Below are 18,649 nucleotides of genomic sequence, written 5' to 3'. Positions count from 1 at the left end.
GAAAAGAAGAAAATTAACACAGGAATACAGGAAAAGACTTGGTGATTCAAGAAGTTCAGAAAGGATTCCATTAGATTGTGGTTGTGTTTTGCTATAATTGTTCAACATTTTGGTTATAGCAGTAAGTTATACTTTGAAAAGCAGAATATATTCTTTTAGCAATTAGCTACTAGCCATAGCTCACTAGCTGCTTTTATCAAAATTGGGTTTCCAGTTTATTCTTGGGCTCCAGGGTAGTATCACTTAGTGGGAGAAGCTTGAGCACTTATCTTTGCTGGAGCTTTCACTTATGTGAGCTCTTTTAAGTTGTGAGTATTAGGATACTTCCATATGGTTGTTATGGTGAGGCTAATTATAGACTGGTATTTCAGTCATTCTCGTTGCTTTGCCTACAATATGATAAACCAGAACTTCTTTAGTCATTGCCTGTGGATTATTTATTTATTTATTTATTTTGAAAAGACTATTTATTTATTCATGAGAGAGAAGGGGGGTGGTGGCAGAGACACAGGCAGAGGGAGAAGCAGGCTCCATGCAGGGAGCCCTTTGTGGGACTCATCCCAGGACCCCAGGATCACGCCCTGAGCCAAGGCAGACGTTCAACTGCTGAGCCACCCAGGCATCCCAGCCTGTGGACTATTTATTGACAAATCTTTTTTTTTAATTTATTTTTTTTATAAAATTTTTTTTTTTATTTATTCATGATAGTCACACACACAGAGAGAGAGGCAGAGACACAGGCAGAGGGAGAAGCAGGCTCCATGCACCGGGAGCCCGACGTGGGACCCGATCCTGGGTCTCCAGGATCGTGCCCTGGGCCAAAGGCAGGCGCCAAACCGCTGCGCCACCCAGGGATCCCCCCCTTTATTGACAAATCTTGGAATTTAAAAATTCCTCAGTTTCACCTGGATTTGAAATTCTTTGTCACACAATCTTTTCTGCTAAACACAGAGACTTAACTTGGACAACATCATGTATTTTACCATTAATATTGTGAGCCTCAGAATTGCATGCCTCTGTTAAAGAAATGCTTTTTTAAGTGCCAAGATATGGAGAGTTAGCCCTTTCAGGATGACTTTAACTGGTTCAGTTGTATTTTAGTACAGCTAGGCTGAAATATTTATTCTTTGGTATTTTTGTACTTCTCCATTCTGACGTTAATTAACTCAGGACCTTTGAGAGTAAAGCTCTGTCTCTTCTGCCTCAGGAATATCATGGCCTTTCTGATCCTTAGACTTGGCAGGCTGCAGTGTTCAGTGGAAAGGGCATGGTCTCTACCATTTAGTAGATGTGGGACTTTGGGCAAATTATTTCTTCTCATTTTTTTGAGAATTAAATATGAATAACTAATGTAAAGGGCCTGGCCCATTAATAGCCCTTAAATAAAGGTAGGTATTATAATTACTGCAGGAACATTTTGGCAATAGGGTGGCAATTGAGGAAATAGGAAATTCATGTGCAGGTAACTTAACAGTCTCTTGACTGATTTTTAAAGTTTTTATCTGTGTTACCCTGTTGAATACTTTCTCTCTCCCTTATATTTTGTTTATATATTTGCAGCCTAATGGAAAAGTTGGTATGGTAGTAAAAGAACGTTGATATAATGTGTGGAATGGATTTATGTATTTGAAGGTGTCATGTAGTAAATTTTTATTAGTGTTTTTTATAATTTTCCTTAGTTTACCCAATGACTGGCCATTGTGGGGGATTGAATCAGAGGTTCATGCTTAAAATTATGCCATGTGTTTTTAAAATGTCCTATCAGGTGAGGGTTGAAGATTTGGGTAATGTGTAGATTTGATGTCTTATATGTAGCCAACTAAAAGATTTCTTGTTAGGTGCCTAAATATCTTTATTGGGAGATACCTGTGAGCCCTCCCATATCATTAATTTTGGCTGACAAATTTTTTGTAATGGTGGAGGAGTGGTTTTAGAAAATGGATAAGGAAGTTCATTGTAGCTGAATGGTCTGGGGCAATTTATGTGGATAATAGAGTAAATTTTTAGCTGCACTCATTTGGAATTGCATATTTATCATGAGTAAAAATTAATATTAGGGATGTTTCCTTCTTTGCCATGTAGAATTTCTTATCCTTCTGTAAGCTTAGAGGTGAGGAACGCTGCTGTGGAACTTTTATACCAAATAGCTGACTCAGGGGTTGTAACTTTTCTTCTGTGCCTCAGATCCACCACTCCATTGGCCCTTCCTTCCATTTCTTGGTGGCTGTCCTTTGCCGCTGGTGCCATGGTGGGTGCATGGATTGCTTTCTGTCTTCCAACAGTTACCGAAGTGCATGTTTGGGATTTTATTGAAGAAAGCTGGATACAGTAAACGGAAAGCATCTTGGAAGCTGCTTGACTGCTGTCTTTTCTCAGACTAGTCTGAAAGGGAATACTCCCATTCATTCTGGATTGGTGGATCTGAAGTACAAAATATTGTCCAGGTAAGCAATCACCCTGTATTATTTTGTTATGTGGAACTCAACTCACTGAAAGAAACTTACAACACAAAATTTCTCTACTTTGTTCCATTGACATAGAAAGGAAGAAATGTTAGATAGCTAGATAGAGTGTTCATGTTTGGGATGGATTGGTGCAGGTGTCTGTGGCAGAATTGCTAGAAGACACTTTGTTTTAGTGTAAGAAGTGCAGTTACTTTTATCGTAGGCCCAAATGTCAAACAGACAAGGAATACAGTAAAAAAGGGAAATTTGGGGAATAGCTTGTAAAATATGGAAAACAGGTGATAATTTCCAGGTATTATCTCATGATTTATAGCTCATACCTGGTCACAGTAGTTCTTGTAGTTACTGTGTAAAGTAGTGGTGTTTTATTCTTGAGACTCTTAGAGGGTCTTCTCAGGAAGATTTACGAACTGTAGGATCTGTTTATTGAGCATCTGTTAGGTGCCAGGCACTGTTAAAGGCTCTTTACATATATTTCTTACTTGATTGGCACATGCTTTATCTTATATTTTATAGTTAGTGAAATGAAGCTCATAAGCATTGAGTCAGTGCAAATTGCCCAGGGTCATACAGCTAGTAAATGGCAAAGCCAAGCTTTAGGCTTGGTCTTTGTTTCCAAAGTTCTGGCTCTTTCCATGTGACTGGATATGCTGAAGTTTGTACTTCAGCTTCTGGATTTTCAAATTGTGCATCTGCAAGAGCAAGGTGTGGTTTTCTGTAATGGGTTTCCACTTGGAAAACACATGATAGATCATTGTTTGGCATAGTATTTTAATTATATCTGGTGCTCTTTCTGCTTGATGAAGAAATTAGAAGATCTTCAGTCAATTCATCAAGTGAATATAAAGGTAATTTAGGGAGTCTAAGAGAGGCAATGCATTTAAATGTCAAAACATGGTTTATACAGGGAAGTATCATTTGCTCTAGTGAACTCGAACCTGTATCTTCTCAGTTCCTCCTTAGTTTTTATTGGTTATTTAAACAGCTTAGTAGCTTATTATGTGGACTTTTTTGACCTGTGGTTTGTCAGCCTTACAAGTAAGATAGTATTTGGCAACTCTCTTGAAAACATGACTTTTTTTGGTATTTAATATTTTTTCTATATTATTCATTTCCTTTTATCTTAAAAAAATGTCTTTTTGCCATAGACTGATATCCTGGTTTTGTGATCCTTGTTGTAGTTTAATTCCGTTATTTTTGCTAATGTTTCTCCTAAGTGAGCATTTTCCACCCTTGTCATTTGAAGAGCTGTGAGGGTGGTGGTGGTGGTAGTGGTAGTAATAGAAATAATAGCAGTTAACACTTAGTGGGCACTTACTCTGTATTGAGCACAATTATAAGTGCTTTATATATATAAATTTTTTATATTCATAGTAACCCAATGAGGTAGGTACCATTATTTCTTTACTGATTAGGAAACTGAATGATAATTAAATAACATGTCCAAGGTTGTATGTCTAGTAAGAGACAAAGATGAGGTATGCATCCAGGCCACCTAGCTTCAGAGAATGTGCTTCTGAAGTCCATGCTGTATTGTCTCTAGTATCTAGTGTCATCCAGTGATTAAAAAGAGGGGTGGAAATCCTGAGGGCTAAAACTGAAATCACTGTAAAGGAAAAGGAAACAATTGTCAAGTCTCTACTTATGATCTTTGTCAGAAAGCAGTCCAGATCTCAGTTCTGTGTTAGCCATCCGAGGCTATCGGGCTGTTTCAAGAGGATTCACTGTAGGGTTTGTTGGAGGCTATCTTTCAGAACAATGCTGCCTAGTAGAGCTTTCTACGGTAATGGAAATGTTCAGTGTCGCTGTTCAATATGGTAGTCACTTGTCACATGTGGCTATTTTGAAATGTGACTCTGTAACTGAGGACCTGAATTTTAAATTTTGTTTAATTTAAATTTAAATTTAAATAGCCACAGGCAGTTTTAGAATTTACCTTCATCGTAGGTCTGGTCATTGGTTTAAAACTCTTAGAAATCTGATCTGGTTAACATGCTCAAAGCAGCTTCTTATCCCAGGTGTAGACCAATATTAACCAGCAGTGCGAGACTGATGTGTAAAGCCAGAATTCAAGTTTACTAGTTAATAATGACATGTGCATGTTGGTATGATTAATATAAACTTTTTTGATAGGTAGTTTTGCTTACTAGTTCCTAATACCAGTTTAAATTTTACAAATAAGAAACAGTCACAGGGACCTGAAGACTCAAGCTAAATGCCTGGAATATTGTTTTTATGTGTATAGGCTTGACCTCCCAGGTCAGGTCATAGTCAGGTGGCTTACTTAGCCTGGACTCAACTGGAAAAGTGAGATACTTGCTGGACTGGGACTGAGACAACCTCATTCAGCTTATGTAAGGATGGGTGGTTTTTCCCTATGGCAGACCTTTCCTTCACCTTCTCTCCTTGCTTTTACTTCCAAAAACATTTTCTAATAAGGTACTCATTTTTAGACCAGTTAGTACATTCAACTTGAATGCACTCTTGACTTTATAGGTCTGGGAAGCCCTTAGTTTTCCTTCGGAAAACTGAAGGAAATAAATGCCTTAATTGCTGCTGTGATCCATTTTGTATTCATTTTTGACTCTGAGAAAGACTGTTCTTTTTTGCTTCCCTGTAGCCTCTTTTGACCAAAACAGATATATTAGCTTATTTAATTTGGTCATATAGTGTAGGGTGGAATAAGAACATACTCATAAAAAATAAACTAGGTGGTACATTATCTCTTTGCATTTTACCATGTTATTAAATTAGCTTGTTTTTAGCCTGCTACACACCATTACTTTGAGACTTGTTCTTGTTCCTTCTGTTCTGAAAGAAGATAGAGTGACATAACTGAATTTATATTTAAGAAGTTAATTTCTCAGGTGTGTGCAAGATGGATTGAAGAGACTAAAGGCAGGGAGACCAGTTAGTTCAAGTGAGCAATGAGGAAGGCAAACCAAAGCATTGACAGTGGGCATGATGAAGGTAGGGTGGACTTAAAAAAGATGTAGATGGTAGGATCTACAGAACTTGGGGATTGGTTATTGGAGTAGGTGATCGTTGGAATATAGTATGAATTTTAGATTTTTGCCTTGGGCACCGGAATGCATGTTTACTGTCTTCCAAGATAAGGAATACTAAAAGAAGAGCAGAGAGGGCATGGGAGGTGAGGAGGGCAAAAGGAATGAATTTAATTTATAATGAATTTGAGCTGCGTATCAGTGAATCCTTCAAGAGAAGTATCTACTGGGAATATGATCATCAGAGCAGGATGAGAAGGATTTGGGAATTTTTATTTTGCTTCAGTGGTAGCTCACTTTATTCAGTAGAATTATAAGATTTCTTAGAATGTAGATTGAAGAATCTCTGTATTAGTATATGGGAATGCTAACATAAAGAAATGGGCTATAACTAAGTGATGATGATTTTACGAAATCATATGTGATATTGATCAAGCAGAGTTACCACTCTCCTTTTCATCTGAACCTGGGTATTCTGTTACAGTATGTTCCCAGTCTGCAGGTCAGCCCATTATGTTTGGGTTGTATTTTTCTTTTTTCATTGTAATGGTTTGTTTAATTAATGGAGGTACGATTTTTGGAATGTGTTTTTTAAAACTTTAGGTTGTCACTGTGTGTCTTATGTGCATTTATACAAATTAAGTTCCATGTATTTGGTGACAAAAACAAAGGGGAAAATAACCAGTGAAGGTTGTGGATCAAGTGTGACATGAGAAATGAAAATTTGCTCTTCTCTCAGCCTGTCTGAATTCCTGAATGCTTCTCATCTAGCTGTGATGAGTGTGATTATGGTATTTTAAAGACACTCATTTTTAACATCACAACAGGAGGCCTAAGGACAAGCCAGCTATTTTGTACACTAGTCAGTTGAAGAAACAGTGAACTGTTGAAGTGGAGTGAAAATTAGCTGTGTTGGAATTCTTGAGATGGTGTGTCTGTCAGTCTAGTGTGGCATGTATTTAAGGGATTTGTGGGTTTATTTTTATTTTTATTTAAGGGATTGTAAGGCAGATGTTTACTGTATGCTATCTTCACCTTATACACTGACTACAGGCCCTAATTCCCAGATTATCTGTAACTGCATGGTTTTGGTAATGAAAGCATGGAGATATGAAGAGTTCTTTATAGCTGTAGTAAATCAGTACTTAACAAAAAGGTTTTTAGGATATGTTATATATATGTATGCTACAAGATTCATAAAGTACAAAAAGGAGTAGACATTAAAAAAAGTCTCCCATTCTCTCTGGCTCTAGCAATTGAACATATTTTTACATAGCTTTCGTGTGTGTGTGTGTGTGTGTGTGCTATACCAATTCTTCTACACCTTGAATTTTTTTTAGTGTAAAATATGGCATGATCATCTTTCATATCAGTTCCCAGAAAGCTCCCATATTTTTTGAAGAGATAATCTAAAAGATGTATGTTGATTTATTGTACGTGCTGTAGTTTGTCAAATACAATTTTGATACACATAGGCTATTTCCAGTCCTTTGCTGTTACATATAATGCTATAAAGAATAACTTAGTGTATATGTCATTTCATGTATGGAGGACTATATCTTCAGGACAGATTCCTAGGAGTAAGGTTCACTAGATAGATGCTTTTAAAAATCTGATAGACATTGCGGCATTGCCCTCCAGTTATACTGCAACAGTATGTACTCTCACAGGCTTTGCTTGAGGAGTATTCTTTTTTTCCTGATACTCTGATGGTGTCATGTGGATTTCAAGCTAATTGCTTTTTAAAATTGTTCTTCTGTCCCCCCCTTCCCCATAACTTTATATCGTGAAATATTTTGTATATATAGAAGAGTTGGGGAAAAACCAGTACAACAAACACATGTATAGTCTTTCTATTTAGACTCAACAGTTGTTAAAGTTTTGCCAGATTTATGTCATTTCTCTGCTCCCTGCTTCCATTCCTCCTTCCTTCCCCTTGCCACTTTCCTCCCTTCCATCTTCCTCCACTCTTTCTTTCTCATCTCTTCCTGTTCTTCTCCTCAAATACATATCCTTTGTGGTTAAAAATTTTGATTGAAAGTTGCAGATGTGATCCTACTCCCTCCTAAACATTCCAGCACCTGTCTCCTAAGAATAAGGATAGTCTCTCTCTCTCTCCCTGAAACCACATACACAAATACACAGAACCATGTACATATAGATATATATCCATATATAACCACATATTATAGTCATTTATATTTCATGTATATATAAAACCACAATACTATTTTTCTAAGAAAATGAAAGTAGTTCCATAATGTAATAGATATTCAGATAGATTTTCCTAATTGTCCCAAGAATATCTTTTCTAGCATGCCACCCCCCCTTTTGTTTTGAATGCGAGGATTCAAACAGAATACACCCTTTGTGGTTTTTTTTTTTTGAGATTTTATTTATTTATTCATGAGAGACACAGAGAGAGAGAGAGGCAGAGACACAGGCAGAGGGAGAAGCAGGCTCCATGCAGGGAGCCCGACGTGGGACTCGATCCTGGGTTTTCAGAATCACACCGGGGACTGAAGATGGCACTAAATCCCTGAGTCACTCGGGCTGCCCCAGAATACACCCTTTGTATTTGGTTATTATATCTCTTTAATTTCTTTTCATTTGGAACATTCCTTCTGCCCTTTTCCCTCTGCTGGCATTGATTATTTTTGGAGAGTCTAGCTCAGTTGTCCTGTAGGATGTGCAACATCTTCATTTGTTTATTTTCCTCATGGTGTGATTTAACTTGTTTCTCTAGCTACTGTACTTCCTCTAAACTGGAAGTTAGGTGAGAGGCTTGATTGCAAGCAGGTCAAACATTTGACAAGAACGCTTCATCATAGGTGAAGTGTCTTTGCATTGAGTCATGTTGGAAGGCATGATGACAGGTTATCCCATTATGAGCTCTGCTAAATTGGATCCCTTGGCTAAGGTGGCAATAGCCAGGTCTCTCCTTTATAAAGGTACAGTTTTAATCTCTGCTATTAGAAAGGAATTTATGGGACAGTATTTTGGCACCTTGTAAATATTCTGTTCCATTATAAGCTTTCATCCAGTGGTTTCAGAATCTTGATCCTGTAGTCAGTTATTACAATAAGAGTTACAAAATTGTGGTTTTCTATCATTCTGTTTACATTTTTTTTTGATTTTCAAAATCTAAGGGACCATATTGGTGTCTAATGGTGATCAAGTTGAGATACCAATTGTTATGTAAATAGGCAGGTAAATAACTTCATTATTAAGCATGTACTTAAATGGATACTCTTTGGTTATGTGGGGAGTACAAGAACAGAATCAGATACGTACCCTGCTTCCAGAAGCTTAGTCTTTTACATAAAAAACTATAGTATAGAAAATTGGTAGGGATCATGAGAGATAGACATACAATGTTTTACTCTCCCTTTGAGGCCTGAGCAGAAATTAGTCATAAATGTGGGTGTTTTGGGGGGAGAGGAGGGCTTTCATAGTAAAGGTAAATGAGTGAATGATGGCTGGCAGGCAGGCAATGGTGTATAGTGACTACCGGGCAGGACAATTAGGTAGTTTTGTGGATATTAGAGTATAACTTGTGTGGCTGGATTGAGGTAGATAAATTTGCAAAGATAGATTATAACCAAATCTTGGATTTTATACTTTAGGTCATAAGTAATGAACTAGTAGCCTGTGGATCGAGCTTCACAGATATATTTTATTTGGTCTGCACAGATTTAAAAAATTGAAATGTAGTCTTGTGTCTGGGTGGCTCAGTTGGTTAAGACACCTGGGTGGCTCAGTTGGGTAAGCGTCTGCCTTGGTTGGGGTCATGATCCCAAGGTTCTGGGATCCAGCCCTGTGGCACGTTTGCCACTCAGCAGGGTTGGGGTGTGTGTGGGTGGGATGGGGAAAGTGGGGTCTGCTTATCCCTTTCCCTCTGCCCCTTCCCCTGATGGCTTACTCTCTCTTTCTCAAATAAATCTAAAAAAAATATTGAGATATCTCTTATCAAAACACTAATTTCTGGTTTGTCTGAAAATTGGAACTGAGGAGTGGCTGCCTTTTAGAGTCAAAGTTTGTGCTTTCATGGTTGGTCCCTATAGCCCCTGTAAATCAGTCTTTATCTGTTTAGCCCTTAAAAGCTTCTGAGCTTGTGTGATCCTGCAGGATTGAAGGAGCGGTGTGAGGGTCGTAGATGTGATTTTAGAAGAGAGATGACTGAAAGCTTGAGCAAGATCTGTGCTTTAGAAAGATCACTCTGGCAATCAGTTTGGTGGATGTATTGGAGCAGGGAGACCAATCTGTAGACTGTTGGATTATTCCAGGGAAATACAACATGGTAACAGATAGTGCAAAGAGGAGAAAATGAGACATTTTAAAATGTAGAGTGGTTAGATTGTATTGATAGATAAGAGTATGTGTGAGTATGTATTGACAAGAATGTAAATCAAACTATTAAAACATGAAGTCCTGTTTTTAAAAAAGCTTTGCATTTATAAGTTGGTTTCTGGAAGTTAACCACATGTTTTCATGATCTATTGGTTACTTTTGGAAGACAGTAGTAATTGTTTCTTGCATTGTCACTGTGTAAAGTTCAGTTTTGTAATATGCCAATAGCATGTTTTGTCAAAAAAATCTGACTCTGACCTGGCTTTATTTCTGAAACTTGTGTATGAAGTGAATATACTGTGATCTTTTCTTATCTTCCATATAATTATGGAGCTAAATTTCTAGACAAAATATTAGCAGCGCTATATACTTTTTAGAGAGTTGACTGCTTGTATTTAATTTTTCTCACAATCTCTGAAAGAAGTTAATCCAAAGGTTAATAAGTTGACATGGGACTGCCTTACACTTAAAATCACACTTATATTAAAACTTTACATCTGTGTTGTTAAAAGTATTTTGGATATCTTCCCTGTCTGATTGGGGCATGACTTGATCCAGTTCCATTGCCAGTGCCATTATTCTGGATATTTAGTAGCACCACCAGCTCAGGCAGTCTGAGGGAGATAGAGGTGGAGAGCATGTAAGTGACAAGACTGGGAGTGAGAGTGACTCACACTGACAGAAACCTTCTCTGGATTCTGTGTAATAAATTTCAGCTTAAAGGATGAACAAAGATTGGTTTAAAGGGCAAATTTTTTTTTTTTGTAACTTACATATAGTGTGGAACACAAATCCAAAGTGTACAGCTGAATGAATTTTTACATATGGATGCAGAACATTGTGTAACCACTACCCAAATCAAGATATAGAACACTTCCAGAGCACCCTGTGGGCTTCCTTATGTCTGTGCCTCACCAAGTTAGTAACTCTTCCAAAGGTTTATTCTGGTCTTTTTCACTGTGGGTTAGTCATGGTGGCTTTTGGATTCTATATAAATGGAATCATACAGTTTATATTCTTTTGTGTTTTTTTCCACCCTTCTATTTGCTATTGTATCTGTGAAATTCACCCATTTTGTTGTAACAGGTTTCTTTCCCCCTGTGCATTATTCCATTGTATATATATATAGTCCATGGTTCTTTATTTTAGTGTTGATGAGTTAGATTGTTTCCAATCTTTGGCTGCTATTAGGAATAACACTTTAAGGTGGACATAAGCACTTGATTCTAGCAGTTATAAAAAACTAGGAGTGGAATTGCTGGGTCATAGGATAGGCATATGTTCAGCCTCAGTAGATACTGCTAAACTGTTTTCCAAGTGCTTGTGCTGATGTACACTACCACCTCTAATGTGGGAAGTTCCAGCCATCACTTCGTTTTGCTAGTCCTTTTAATTTTAGCCATTCCAATGAGTGTGTAGTGGTATTTGTGACTATAAACTATTAAGGTATAGTTTACATGCAGTAAAATGTATTCATTTTAAGTATACTGCTTGGGTTTTGAGAGCTGTGTACACTCATAAAACCACTACCATGATCAAGATGTAAAACATTTCTACTATCCTCCCTGCCACCAAATTTTCTCACTTCCCTTTTTCAATTCCCCCGCCCCTGTCCCTGGCCTCAGGTAATCTACTTTCTATAACTACAAGTTAGTTGTGCGTGTTTTAGAATTTCATAATAGGTGAAAGTTATAAGATGCATATACTGCAAGCACTCTGTGTTTAGCTTATTTTGCCCAGGGAATGTTTCTGAGATTCATTCTTGTTGGAATCCGTTTTTCATTTCTTGTTTCCAGTGTTGGACTGTTATGAATAAAGCTTGTGTGAACATTTGTGTTCAGGTTTTTGTTTAGACATTTCTTTTCTCTTCGGTATACCTAGGAATGGAATTGCTGGCATAGAGTGTAGATGAATGTTTAGTTTTTCCAAGTAACTGCCAGATCTTTTCCCAAAGTGGTTGTACATTCTTAATGACTTTCCCCACAATATATGAGAGTTCCACTTTCTTTTATAACCATGTCAGCACTTGGCATTGTCAGACAATTTTAGCCTTTCTTACATGTGTGAAGTAGTATTTCATTGTGGTTATAATTTACGTTTTCTTGATGACTAATGATGTTGAGCATTTTTTCACATGCCTGTTGACCTTTTAGATACTGTCTTTAGAGAAGTGTCCATTCAAATCTTTTGAACCTTTAAAAAAATTGAGTTATCTTATTCTTTTGATTTGTGGAAATTCTTGATAGTAGTTAGGAAACAAGTTCTTTGTCAGATGTTGCAGCTTGATTCTCCTGTGGCTTGATTTTTCAGTGTCTTAATGTCTTTAATGGACAGAAGGTCTTAATGCTTACAAAATTGAATTATCAAGTTTTTCTTTTATTGTTACAGGTTTTTGTGTCCCATTTAAGAAAATTTTGCCTACTCTAAGGTCTTAAAGATAGTCTCCTCGTAACTTTATGATTTTATCATCTTAAAATACTTTTTTTTTTTTATGGTTGAAGTAGGGATCAAGATTCATTCCCCCTCCTATAGTTTTCCAATTAGCTCAGTGCTGTTATTTACACATATATTAAAAAACGATTGAAAAATTGTTGAAGAACATATGAATATAAGAAGCTTATGTTTTTTACATGTTTATTATAGAAAAATTCAAAATAAAGATAATGTAAAATAAGAAACAAAAAGAATGAAAACTTCCACTGATAATTGTTAGTATTTGATATCTTTCCCTTCATATACATATATTTTTTTAAGATTTTATTTTATTTATTCATGAGAGACATAGAGAAAGAGAGGCAGAGACACAGGCAGAGGGAGAAGAAGGCTCCATGCAGGGAGCCTGATGTGGGACTCGATCCCGGGTCCCTAGGACCACGCCCTGGACCAAAGGCAGCGCTAAACTGCTGGGCCACCGGGGCTGCCCTATTTAAAAAGTTTTTTTTCTGAGAGAGAGCATATGTGTGACCTGGGAAGTGGGGCAGAGGGTGAGAGAGATTCTTAAGCAGGGTCCACGCTCAGTGAGAGCCTGACACAGGACTAAGTCTCACAACTCAGATCATGACCTGAACCAAAATCAAGAGTCAGACATGGCCAACTGAGCCACCCAGGCGTCCCTGCAAACTGCTTTTGTGGCATCTTTCTGAACCGTTTTATATTTCTTTATAATATTTTAGAGGGGTGCCTGGTATATATCAGTGTGGAAATGGCTAATGAGTTAAACTATTCCTTTTTTAGACATTTAAATTTTCTTTTTAAAAAATTATTTCTAATTTGTAGCAGCTTAAAGCTGAGTTCTTTCTTGTAGTTTAATCTTTGAACACATTTTGAGTATTATTTTGGGATAATTTCTTAGAGGTGCAATTGATAGGTCAAAGGATATATATGTTTTTAGAAACCTATGTATTTTATACGAACATGACACAACAGACCATATTCTCTCTATAAAAGTGCTGTTTTCTCCATGTTTATACCAGTTTTGAATATTAATAATTAAAGAATACCACTTCAGTTAGAGAATTCATTAGGTTATTTCAGGAATTACTAGTGATATTGGATATATTATGATGTTTGTGGCTATTTATTTTTTTTTTTTTATGAAGAAAGGGAAATGTGTGGAATAGCCGTAGTTGTACTCTGTTGATTTAAATCCAGGTGCATTTGGGAAATGTGCTGGAAGGAAGTCACCAGGGTGAGGAACTTCTGAGTTTGTTGTGGCTGGTACAGTGTTGTCTTTTGTTATCACAACGGCCATTTTTGGTAGAAGCCAGCTGCAGAAGTATTTGCTTTACTCAGTGTACTGTCTGTGGCAAGCTTAGGCCAGACCCTGGCTCCACATCCTCTTTATGAAGCACTTAGGGATCTGTCATGTTTGGCTTCACTGTGCTTCAGGGACACTCACTCCTACTTGCCTTCTTTGAGTTGGGAGGTGAGGTTCTGCTGGGAATTCTTTCATTTACTGTTTTTAGGTGGGCTTTTCTTTGTTTACATTCAATGAACCCTGTTTCCACTCCAGTTTTTTCTTTTCTGGTATTTTTTAGAAATTCTTTGAAATGTGTTATATATGGTTTCCAGTACCAATGTAGATTGTCTTTTATTTTGACATTCCTCTGATGATTGCAGTTACATCAATCAGAAATCCTACCCTTAGCACTTCTATTTCCCTCTGAAGCCCTGCCTGTTCTTTCTCAGTCTAGCTTTGTGTGCTTAGTCATAGTGATTCCCCCACCCCTTCCCTCTGATGGCTGGACCTAACAAGCATTATAATCTGTTATTTGTTATCTGGAGGGCTTCACCCTTTTTTTCTTGCCTAATTAACCCTTGCTTGTCCTTCAGAGCTCAAATATCCGTTCTTCAGGGTTTTGTCTGGGTTCCCTAGGTACCCCTACAGGTTAGATTCCCTTGCTGTATTCTTACAGCACTCTCTTCTTTTCCTTCACTGCTGTTAACATAATTGTAATGGATAAATGTATTGCATAATCTCCTACTAGACAGCTCTTTTATTAGAAAGTAATCTCCATGGGGACAAGGATCATGTCTGTCCTGTCATATTCAGCTCATAGCGTACTCCTAGTCTCTAGTACAGTACATACCCTATAGCTGCCCACTTGAACAAGGGAGAGTAAATGAGAATTATCATCTTGTATCAGAAGTTCATGTTTACTTTTAAAATGAATACATTTGTTCCTTAAATGCCTGGTGTTTTCAGTTTCAGTATCATCTATTTTAAATGACTTGATCCTGAAATTTAAACTGTCGCCATTAGAACCTCTTTTCAGGAGGTCAAAAAGAAATTCCTTCTTTGCCTCTAAACCAGATTTTTTTTTCCTAAAACAGGTTTTTAAACCTGTTACTGACTTATAATATGTCCAGATTATCTTCTTAATACTTCCTTCTGCTGTCATTTTGAAGGAGTTGTCAACTGCTATAACTGCTAATTCTTTTCTTTTTGTCCTCCCCCCCTTTCTGTGTGTGTGTGTGTGTGTGTGTGTGTGTCTGTGTATATGCATGTGTTAGTGACTAATAGGAAGGATCACTATTCCTGGGTGTTGTTTCCTTAGGTCAAGTAAATTTGGTAAGTTCCTCATATAACCTCCTCTTGGAAATTGACTTGATAATTGTCATTTTAATAATTTGTTTTCCCAGCATTTCCTAAACTTTCTGACCCCAAAGTGCTTCTCTTTCTTTATTTTGATTGAAAACCAATGCAGTCCAAGAGCTATTCTTGACTATTTTTGTGCATTTCATCTCAACTTCTTATATTCATCCAGAGTCCTCTATCTTCCTGCCAAAGTAATGAGGGAGTGAACTAACCCTGGTTAAATGCTAGATTTATATCTTAGTATTCCTTTTAATCTTCTATAAATTTGAAAGGTAGGATTATTTTTCCACATGTTAGCATGTTAGGAAATGGAGACTGGAGAAGGGATTTTTTTTTTGGCTCAGGGTCACATAGTGATTTTATCTATATCTATTTATCATTTGTCTATCTCTACAAAGCCTTGTGTTCTTTCTCCTCCCCACCTGGGGAGAGAAAGGAAAGACTCTTGATTTCAGAAGCTGTACCTCTCTAGCTATCACCTTAGTTTGAAGATTGTTATGTGGTACCTTGGACTCTAAAAAGCCGGAGGGTCAGGAACAGCAGGGCCTCTAGGCTCTAGGTGGACAGCCGCATATTCTCAATAGTTGGGAAGGCAGAGAAGAGAAGGCCAAAAAAGGGGCAGCCCCGGTGGCGCAGTGGTTTAGCGCCGCCTGCAGCCTGGGGTGTGATCCTGGAGACCCAGGATCAGTTCCACATCAGGCTTTCTGCATGGAGCCTGCTTCTCCCTCTGCCTGTGTCTTTGCCTCTCTCTTCGCTCTCTCTGAATGAATACATAAATAAATCTTAAAAAAAAAAAAAAAAAAAGAAGGCCAAAAACTTGATTACCCTTGCCCAGACTGCCTTTGTAAACCCTCATGCTTTTTTCCCTCCTTCATTCCATGCTTACTGCATTCTCTTCAGTTCCAGTCTTTTCTACTGGTATGACTTCTTCATTGGAATTTTAGGTTGGCTTTGATCAATAACACAGTGGTTAATATTTATTGGGTGCCTGCTCTAATGTAGCCAGCTGTTCCTCGCTACCCTCTAAATAGCTGACTTGCTTAGAGTCACATAGTGTTGAGTCTGAGATCTTAACTCCATCTCTGTGTTGTTTTTTTAGCCTTAGTAAATTTCTTCATAGGGAAAACCTACCCTAAGCAATTAAAATCTATTAAATCATGGGTTTGATATGCTAGTTACATATTTTTTATAATATATATTAAAATTAGACATGTGGCTATTAAACATTAACACCTTTATGGACCACCAAAAATCACCTTGAATACCAGACCTTGGGAAGTATTCCTGTAATCTACTTTTTATCCATTTATCCATGAATAGTTATATCTGTAAAAGATGAGGACTTAAAGCGGAAGATTATTAAAAACACACACAGAGCACACAATTCCATTATTATACCTAAACCATTACCAGTAATTTCTTGCTATCAAATAATCAGTGTTAACATTTGCCTGTCTCATAAATAACTTTTAATAAACTTTTTTTTAGAATAACTTTAGATTTACAGAAAAACTGAGTAGGCAGTACAGAATTTCATATGTTCTTCCCCTGAAGTTTTTTCCATTGTAACATTATACTTCAGTGTGGTACACTTGTTAATATTAAATGAACCAATATTGATGTTTTTTATGAACTATAGTCCCTAGTTTGTGCAGATAGCCTTGGTTTTTTTTTTTTTACTTCATGTCCGTTTTGCACTCCAGGATTCTATCCAGCATTCTTTCTTGCATTTGGTTGTTGTGTGCCCTTAGGCTCTTCTTGGCTATGTTAGTTTCTCAGATTTTGTTTTTGATGATGATGACAGTTTTGAGGAGTTCTGGTCATATATATTGTATTGTCCTCTATTAAATTTATATTATTTTTCTCATAAATGTTGTTTAATAATTGTTTTTTACAATTCAGGAGCCAGACTTGGTTCACACTTTGCATATAGTGAATAGTCTCTTAAATCTTTTTAATCTATAAAAATGGCCTTCCCGGGATGCCTGGGTGGCTCAGCGGTTAAGCGCATCTGCCTTCGGCTCAGGGCGTGATCCTGGAGTCCTGGGATCGAGTCCCGTGTCGGACTCCTTGCAGGGAGCCTGCTTCTCTCTCTTCCTATGTCTGTGCCTCTTTCTCTGTGTCTCTCATGAATAAATAAATAAAAATCTTAAAAATGGCCTTCCCATCTTTTTTTTTCCTCGCCATGTATTTATTGAGGAAGCTGCACAGGAATTTGTTCTGTGTAACTTTACAAATTTGAGATTTTGCTGATGGCATTCCCATTAGGTCTACATATTCTCTTCTTGGTATTTCTTGCACACTGGTAATTAAATCCAGAGATTGGCTGGATTCAGATTCAGTGTATTTCTGTCTGGATTCAGAACAAAACTCATGCTTTTTCTGCTGTGACATGGTGCTTACTTATATTTGTGATGTTCTCGATCCTTTCCAAGCATCTGATTCTTGAAAAAACGTAGGACTCCTATGCATGTACATTTTTCCGAGTTAAAAATGCGTATTTTATTGATGGTAGGTAGTGAAGCAGTAACCTAGCTTTCAGGAATGCCTGCATGTAATTATCAGTTTTGCCAAGGACAATGATGACACATTTTATGGTATTGAGAATCAGTTTAGGGTATTATTCTTATAGTTTATTTTCAGCTTTCTCCTTTTTCTCAATTCAGATATGTAATGATTTTTGCTACTGTTAGTATATACTTAGATCTTACTTTATTCCAGAAAAAAAAATTGAGTAATTACAATGACATCTGTACTGTAGGAAGGTAAAATAAGTGGGAAAATGAAGATGAAAGGAAAAATAAATGTAGGAAAATAAGATGAAAGAATAAAGTTATGTAAAAATACACAAAATGAGATTAGTTGTTACAGGAGGGTCATAGTGTCCTTTTCTGTAGCGGTTTGCAGGAATTTTGTATTTTTAGATGATAAATATATTTCTTTCCCTAAGATTTTTTATTTATTTGGTGTTTGAACTTGGTAATGCCATTTTCATTGCTTATTTGGAATGAAGTGCCTGTAAAGATGGGGATCAGGGGATCAGGTTTCTCAGTGTTGGGTTTCAGAGCTCATTGGAAAATCAGAACTCTTTTTTCTGTGGTGCCTTCTTTGTACAGGCTTCTTAGAGTTTTGATTAATTTATCCTGTTATGTAGGTTTTTCTTTCTCTAGTATCTGTGGTATATAGCATGAATGAGATATTCTTGGAACATTTAGTTTTGAATACTTTTGTTTATCAGTAGAATAAAAGTGATCTCTTAGGAAAGAAAATAAGAATTTAAGACTATTTCACCAGGAGAATACTGTGTCTTTATAACTTTGGCCATATCAAATACCTTTTTTGAGTTTTGCCTGTTGTATTTGAACTAAATAAGGTTTGTTACGATTTTTCCAGTCAAAGTGGCAGAGAAGCCAACTGAAAACTGATGTAAGCCAAAACAAGGAGTTTGTAATTTGAAAAATCTAGAGGTAGGTGTGGATTCAGGTTTCTTCCTCACATTCAAAAGCAGTACCTCCTGGTAACCAACTCCAAACTCTCCCTTGTGGTAGCATGAGGGCATCGGTGGCTCCTGCTTTCATTCTGTCATGTTCAAGCTCAGTGGGAAAAGAGATATCTTTTCTTGTAGCTTTCATAGAAGTTCTGGGATTCAATTTAGAACATGTGCCCACTTCTGAATCAGTCACTGTGATTAGGCGATATGGCCGAAAAAAATAAGTATCCACTATCAACCC

The 18,649-nt window shown here is 37.1% G+C and overlaps 1 protein-coding gene across 6 annotated transcripts in view; it reads left to right on the top strand.

Annotated features, from left to right (window-relative positions):
* Window positions 1-18,649, top strand: part of FBXW11 (F-box and WD repeat domain containing 11) — a 126,196-nt gene that overhangs the window by 7,859 nt on the left and 99,688 nt on the right. For 3 of the 6 annotated variants that reach the window (XM_055325301.1, XM_055325299.1, XM_055325298.1), the window contains exon 2: window positions 2,283-2,444. The exons of the other annotated variants lie outside the window; for them this stretch is intronic. The gene's annotated coding sequence lies outside the window, so the exon portion shown is untranslated. The remainder of the gene's footprint in view (window positions 1-2,282; window positions 2,445-18,649) is intronic. 6 annotated transcript variants of the gene reach the window in all.

The sequence above is a fragment of the Nyctereutes procyonoides genome, unplaced genomic scaffold (genome assembly GCF_905146905.1).
Source record: "Nyctereutes procyonoides isolate TBG_1078 unplaced genomic scaffold, NYPRO_anot_genome, whole genome shotgun sequence".
Classification (NCBI taxonomy): domain Eukaryota; kingdom Metazoa; phylum Chordata; class Mammalia; order Carnivora; family Canidae; genus Nyctereutes; species Nyctereutes procyonoides.
This window is presented reverse-complemented; position numbering and strand designations above follow the sequence as displayed.